This window comes from Crocodylus porosus, unplaced genomic scaffold, assembly GCF_001723895.1.
Source record: "Crocodylus porosus isolate Cpor-Errol unplaced genomic scaffold, CroPor_comp1, whole genome shotgun sequence".
In the NCBI taxonomy this organism is placed as follows: domain Eukaryota; kingdom Metazoa; phylum Chordata; order Crocodylia; family Crocodylidae; genus Crocodylus; species Crocodylus porosus.
In genome coordinates this window covers 9,395,467-9,402,772 of record NW_017728931.1, presented here as the reverse complement: position 1 = coordinate 9,402,772, position 7,306 = coordinate 9,395,467, and positions in this window count along the sequence as shown.

Below are 7,306 nucleotides of genomic sequence, written 5' to 3'. Positions count from 1 at the left end.
TGAGCAATAAACCATGAACGATAAGAAGGATGGGTTTATAAAGTCTACTGTAAATCTTGACCAACCTGATTGTTGGCTTGGATAGTAAAGCTCACAGGGACAGAAAACTGGCTAAAAGCAGAAAAACAAAAGGTAACTGTATAAAACAATGCATCAAGGAGGAGATGGTGTTTATTGGGTTGTTGCAGGGATCTGCATTAGTCCAGTGTTTAATGATTTGGATGGCCTAGTAAATGGCATGTTAATGAAATTTATATATGATGAAGAATAAGAATTACAAACATCAGCAGACAGAGACTATTCAAAGGTACCCAGAGAGCTGGAAACCATGAAGAGCAGAAGAATGCAAAACAAAATTCTATTTCAAATAATTAAGGCTAAAGTAAATGGTAGGAAACCATTTCAAAGGTGAGGAGAAAACCTTGAAAAGAGCAGTGGTTAAAGTCACAAGAGAATAAGAATAGAGAACAAATCAGATATGAATTTACAAGGCAATATTGCTGCATAAATGCAGTGTAATTTTGTCTGCCTATGTTCAGACATGACTCAGAAGAGACTCTAATTATCTCTATAAGCCTGGCATGACCATGCTCGAAATATCACATCTCAGCCAAGCACCCACATTATCCTTCCAGTAATGACAAATTAGAAAGGTCTCAGAGAAAAGAAGCAACAGTTATCAAGAGCCTTGAAGAAAAGACTTACCAGGAGATATTAAAAAGCATAGCTTGGTTCAGAAAGGATGAAGGAGGGCATGATAGCAGAAGGCAAATATTTACAAGGTGGAAAAAACAAGGAGAGAAGGGAATGAGGAATCATTTAGCACAGCACAAGTAGCAGTAATGTAACAATCAAGAATGGGATTAATTCTGTTCTTTCTCAGGAAAACTTTCCAGACAGTAAAATACATTAGGTTGTGGAATAGTTGCCCAAGGGAAATGGTTGCAACACTGTTGCTTGGCGTTTTCAGAGCTACTTTGGACAAAGCATTACAAATCCTGCAGTAGGAAACACCTTTGCATTGCCCCTGCTCTGCCCTCGAAGTTGGATGAATTGTTGCTTCTTTCAGAAATATTCTAATAGCCTGGTGGGAAAGAGTAAACTCTCTGAACCTGAGGGGGCTGACTGGGCTCTGCTGCTTCAGAACCAGGAGCTTGAAGATAAAGCAATCCCTTATCAGTGCCTAAGCCTGAGTTCAACAGGGTGGGGGAAATGTTTCCCTGTTTTTAAATAAACAACACTTGGAAAGAAAAACAGTGAAGATGACTGTATATTCAGGCAGAACAGTGTTTGGGGCAGGAGCTGCTGTGGAACTTTTGTAAGCAGCAAGGACTTTTGTGGATGTTATTTTTAACTGGACCAACTGCAAGGTTGGGAGAGACTTAAAAGACAAACTCTGGAAGACAGTTCATTCTTCTCCAGGTCACTGTGGACCCTTTTTTAAATTTTTTTTATTTTATTTTATTTTTTTTAGCAATCATCTCAAGCCCTCTACATCATGTTTTCTGCCCAGAAATCAAATGCCCCATCAGAGTGAAAACCCCAGGTCGTAGTCCTGAAGTTCTTCATTTTAAATTTGTCTCTCCGTCCCTTTCCTATAATGTGACTCAGAAAGAAGACAGTGGCTGACAGAAATCCTCTAGAAACCATCACTGCTGCTGGAGTGCTAGTTTTTTAGTGATGCTCCAAAGCAGTTGTTTTTATGTCCATAAAAAATAGGTCCTGTTTTAATAGTTAAAAAGCATCTTTGGAACTGAAAAGTAAGATTAATTCAGGATCCAAAAAACACATGCAAGAGAGAGAGAATGAACAAACCCCCTACCATTTATATCAAACAGGAAATTTCATGCTTTCTAATGTCTCTCTTATTTTGTCTGAACTCTGAATTTTTCAGGGCTGAGGGGGAGCATATCTGATATGATCAAGTGGCTGTTCCCACTGAATGGCACTTTTGTTCTGCAGATCTGTGACTTGTAAGCGACACTGCAGTTTCAGGGACTGCAAAATCCAGCACAGGGTTTAAGGAAACTGTAAGGTGACATTATGCACTGAGTGAAATCTGCTACAACCTCAGAGAGGACCATGGAGTTTGCCTGTGTCCAGCAGCCTCAACAAAGGCTTCCCTTTACAACACAGTCCGGAAGAAAACTTCCAAGACCCAGAGCTTAACTCTGCTCACAGTGCAGCAGCCTTCAGCTGGCCCCAGCCCTTGTTGTACCTCTCTGCCCCCTCACTCCTCCCCATTACCCCAGGCCTTGTTGGACAGCTCACTGCCCTCCCTGAGAACAAAGACAATGAACTCTCTGACATCTCCCCCGACAGATGGACGGATGGACAGGTGGACAAACGCTCCATTGAGCCAGGCGCATGGGCAGCAGGATCAAATCTAGGGGCAGCTGGTGTGCTCCAGGAAATGGGGACAAGAATGGCCTCCTTCCTCCATGCCTCCCTTCCCCCTTCCTCCATGTTTAAAAAGTCCTTTTTGCTGGTTATTTCTGAAGAGCAGTGCTGACTTCAGCCTGGAGGGTTAAGGGCCCCTCCAGACCTACTTTAAAGGAACAGATCCATTCCCTCCACAGCAGTCCCTGCCTTGGAAGATACAGCCTGGAATTGCAAGGTGCCTGCTTTATGCAGACACACAAGATCTCCCCCAAGTGAGAAACAAGCAGGAAAGCTCCACTCCACACCCCGCTAAAATATCCCAAAGCAGGCAGCAGACTGCAGCTGCTTACCCTGTCTCTTTGGTGGCGTCACTGAGGGCCAAACAGCCCCATCTTGGCCTCACACATCCTGTAACTTTCCCACAACTTTTTTTTTTTTGGGGGGGGGGGTGAAGGGGGCATTCTTTGCTAAGAAGGGGCTCAGCATTTGGAGCTCCAACCCACACCCCCAGCTGTTGGATTCTAGGCACTGCCCAGCTCACAACCTCACCCCTTCCCCTGGGAGGGTGAGGGGCTTCCCAGCACAGCTCCATGAACCAGGGCTGGGGATGAGGAGCCACAGAGCAGTTGAGCTGGAAGGGACCTCAGGGGATCACCGAGTCCAGTGTTTGTCAACCAATGACTCACCACCCAAAAGTGGGTCGCACGAATACACAGAAGGGGCATGAACAAACTTTAGAAACAGACCAGCCAACTTTCGCCATCTGTAAAGGAGAAGAACTTGGGAAATGAGCTGCAGCTTGCGAGGGGCTCCCCGTGCCGCCCCCACACACACACATTGGGGCTCGGGCCAGCGGGTCGGGACTGATCATCCGTGTTTACAAACGGGTCCTAGTGCGACAAAGGTTGAGCCCCACTGCCCTAGTCCCACCCCGGCCTGAGGCAGCACAGGTCTCCAGCCCCGACCCCCTTTTTGTCGGGGGTTTCCCGGCCCGTGCAGGACTCAGCGCCCCAGCAACACGCCCGGGCCCATGGGGGGAGGGGAGGGGGCCCCTATGGAGGCAGGGCTGGGTTTTCTGAGGAGAGGGGGGGTCCTCTCCCCTTTCTTAGGACTTTGCGAGCTCTCCCCTCACCCCCACCAATAAAAGAAAAGAAACGAAACCCCCCTCCTAAGTTTCCCCCCCGGCAGGGCTGACCTGGCTGCTAGGATCGCCCGGCCTGGCCGCGTCCCGCCTGCAGCTCCGCCACTTTCTGCCGAGGGGCACAGCCGCGGGCTGGTGCTGCTGCTGGCCCAGCCTCCCCTCCGCCCTCCCGCGGGGCAGCCCCGCTCCCGGCCGCGCATCGCTCCCCGGGCCGCGGGGGGGGCACTCACCTGGGGGCCGGGCAGGGCTTCCCCGGGACTTTGCGAGGAGGAATGCCAGGAATGGGAGCTGCGAGGAGATGAGCGCGGCCGGGGGAGGAGGAGGAGGAGCGGGAGGAGGGGGCGGGAGAGGGCAGCTGCTGCCCCGCTGACGAGACGGCAGCGCAGGAAGGAAACTCCGCGGCGGGCGGGAGCGGGAGCGGGAGCCGGAGCCGGCGGCTGAGATTGCCCGCGCCGGGGAGCCGCCTCCCTCCCTCCCGCCCTGCCCCGAGCAGCGGGTCCCTGGGGGCAGTCGCTCCCGCTTTGCAGCCCGCGGGCTCTTCGAGGGCGCTCCGGGGGGTCCCCGCTCCTCCCACGCAAGCCCCGGTGTGTCCCCTCGGGAGCCGCCGGCGCCTTCTGCTCCCCTGAGTCTCTTAGCAAACGCGTGGCTCCGGCCTGGGTTTATGGCACGCTCTGCCAGGGACTTGCGTGATGTATGTGACGGCTGGCAGGGGCCTTCTGTTCCCAGGGGACAGCCAGCCCCAAAAGCCTGGGCGTGTGCCGGGAGCGCTGCTCAGAGGGCACCCAGGCCTGAAAGGGGTAGGGCAGGGGTAAGCAACCCCCCCGGCATGGGTGCTGAAGAGTGGCACTCGAAGGGATTTTACTTGGCACACGTGCCTCCGGGTGGATGGCAGGGAAAGGGTGGGGGCTACACAGCAGCAGCAAGGACCAGGCTCCTCCTGGCCACTGGTAATGCATGTGCAGCCCCTGAACATGACAGCGCACCCCCTGTGAAAAGGTGCCTGCTGGCAGTCACTACTTTCCACCCCCCGCCGTTGCCAACACTACCAGTGGCATCTGCGGGCAGTCTGCAATTGCCCCTAGCTGCTGCAGACACTGCTAGTGGCATCTGTGGGTGGTCACTGGTCAACGCTCGCCACTGACAGCACTGTGGTCGCCTGCAGGAGCTCCCCGCTCGCTGCCACCACACTCCTGCTGCCAGCAGCGCCACCACCGCTTGCGGGAGCTCACAGTGCCTTCCCAGCTGCTAGGGGCACGCAGCATTCATGCCCCTAGCGCACCAACATCTTACAAGTGTGGGTGTTTTTGGCAGTCTGCCCAAAAAGGTTGCTAACCCCTGGGTAGGGTGTTAGGTCTGTGCTGCAGCAGAGTTGAGGGCAACCCTTTGGTGCAGTCCCACCAGCCGAGCGCATCGCTTTCCAGTCTGACCTTTCTGTAAGCCCTCGCATCCAGGTTATAAATCTTGCAAGTCCTTTCCGCATCACTTTTCTAAAAGATGCAGCTGCATCTGCACTGCTACCGCACTCGCTCATCTAGGCTCTCATCATCTCCCATCCCAATTATGAACCCATCCTTTCTTCTGGCCTTGACAAATGGAGTCTTTCTTCATTCATGTCCCTCCAGGACGTGACTGCAAAGATCATTTTCTCAGCCCATCGCTTCCACCATGTCACCCCCTCATTGTATCCCTTTTCTGGCTCCCCCTTCTCCATGGCATCAAACAAAGCTACTTGTCTTTCAAGCCTTTCCCCTCCTACCCTGTTAAAAATTTAAAACAAGAACTGTTTTCCTTTCTTCCATGTTGCCTTTGTCCTCAGAGGACCTCCCTACAAGCATTTGCAAAGGACACCTTTTCCTTTCTCCCATGCTGCCTTCCACCCAGGGCCAGACACAGGCATGTGCAAGCTGGGAAGCCACCCTGGTCCCAGACAGAAAGGGGCTCCAAAAATGGTAACTTTTTCTCGTTCATTATTTATGATTATTATTATTGTTATCTCTGGCAAAGGGGTGCCCGATACTAAAAGTTTGCCCAGGGCCACCAGAAATCTAGGCACGGTGCTGCTTCCACCTCAGAGGAGCTCCCTACAAACATCTGCAAAGGAAATGTCATTGTTCTCCTTCAAAGCCCTTCTTAAAACTCTCCTTTTCCACAACGCCTACAAAACCATAGGCTGCTGGTGTGCTGAAACTCTGCCGTCATGCCGATCAGTATTGTCTTGCTGTTCTTATTCAAACTCCCTGGAGGTTTTTGTCCTGTATATAATTTAAAATTGAAAACTCCTTGTAACAGTGACTGTCTTTCTGTTTATACAGCACCTAGCACAATGGTGCATGGCTAAGGCTTTAGGCTCCACAACAATCATAATAATAATGATACGTTTCTCAAACTGACAAATGGCACACAGGAATATAGTAGATGGTGCTGCCAGTATACTAGCACACCAGGCTGTAGACAAACCAGTACACTTCATCATCAACAGGCAGAATAGGTCTACTTTAGGCATACTCTACCAGCAAAGGAATACCAGCATATAGAAATAACCAGGAAAACACTGCTGTGAATCCAATTAGGCTGGCAGAGCTGTGTTTGTGTTAGTATAGTAGAATCCCTCTCAAACTCCCACTCATCCTCACCACAAGTGAAGCAGACTAATGGCAGGTGCAGATTTGCCAGAATACTTCAGTGGCATCAGCTGGCACAGCGCTATTGCTTCAGGATCATGCACAACTCGCTGTAGTTATGCTGACAGACATCTCTAATGTAGATATAACTGTAGAGTTGCTGGCAATAATTCTTTTATCAAAAGGCATGAAATATTTGCAATTTTGAGGCCTCAGTATTTTGAATCTTATGATATTGTGGAAATCTCAGCTTCCATTTTTTAAAAATTAAGTTAATAAATCTCACAATGGTGGAAAGAAAACAGAAATCGTCACTTGGGTGCATAGTAAATCTTAAGAAACCAGAAGGAAAAGAACCTCAAATTATACATAAAAAACTTCATGGACTGGATTCCTTTTTTAGGTACGACTCATGAGTTTTGAAATCCTGGGGTTAGCGATGCTGAAAGTAGCAACTTCTTGTTTGATTTTTTTTTTTGTATTTAGTTTTTTATTTCTATACTAGCATTTACTTTTCTTTGCAATTCAATGCAGTGGTTAGAATGTTTATTTACCTTATGAATGCATATGTATTTTATAAGCAGTAATTCCAGGCATCAGCCATATGCATAAAATAGAAGATGACTAAATTATTGAAGATAGGGAATACAAAGTTGCAGTGTATTTTGTTGTCATTTTCATAGTTTCATAGTTGGTAGGGTCGGAAGGAACCTGAGCAGATCATCAGGTCTGACCCCCTGCCATGGAAAGAGTCCTGGGGTCAAACGACCCCGACGAGGTGTTCATCCAGCCTCCTCTTAAAGACCTCCAGGGTAGGAGCCAGCACCACTTCTCTTGGAAGTTGGTTGCAGATCCTAGCCACCCTGACAGAGAAGTAGCGCCTCCTGATGTCTAATCTGAATCTACCATCTGCCAGCTTGTGACCATTATTTCTAGTCACTCCTGGTAGTGCTCGGAGGAACCGGGATTCCCCAAATGCCTGCTGGTTCCCCCTGACTAGTTTGTAACAGGCCACTAGATCCCCCTTCAGACTTCTCTTGTGAAGGTTGAACAGATTCAGGTCCTGTCGCCTCTCCTCTTAGGGCCTGCCCTGCTGCCCCCTGATAATGTGGGTGGCCCTCCTCTGGGCCGTCTCCATGCTGTCCACATCCCTCTTGAAGTG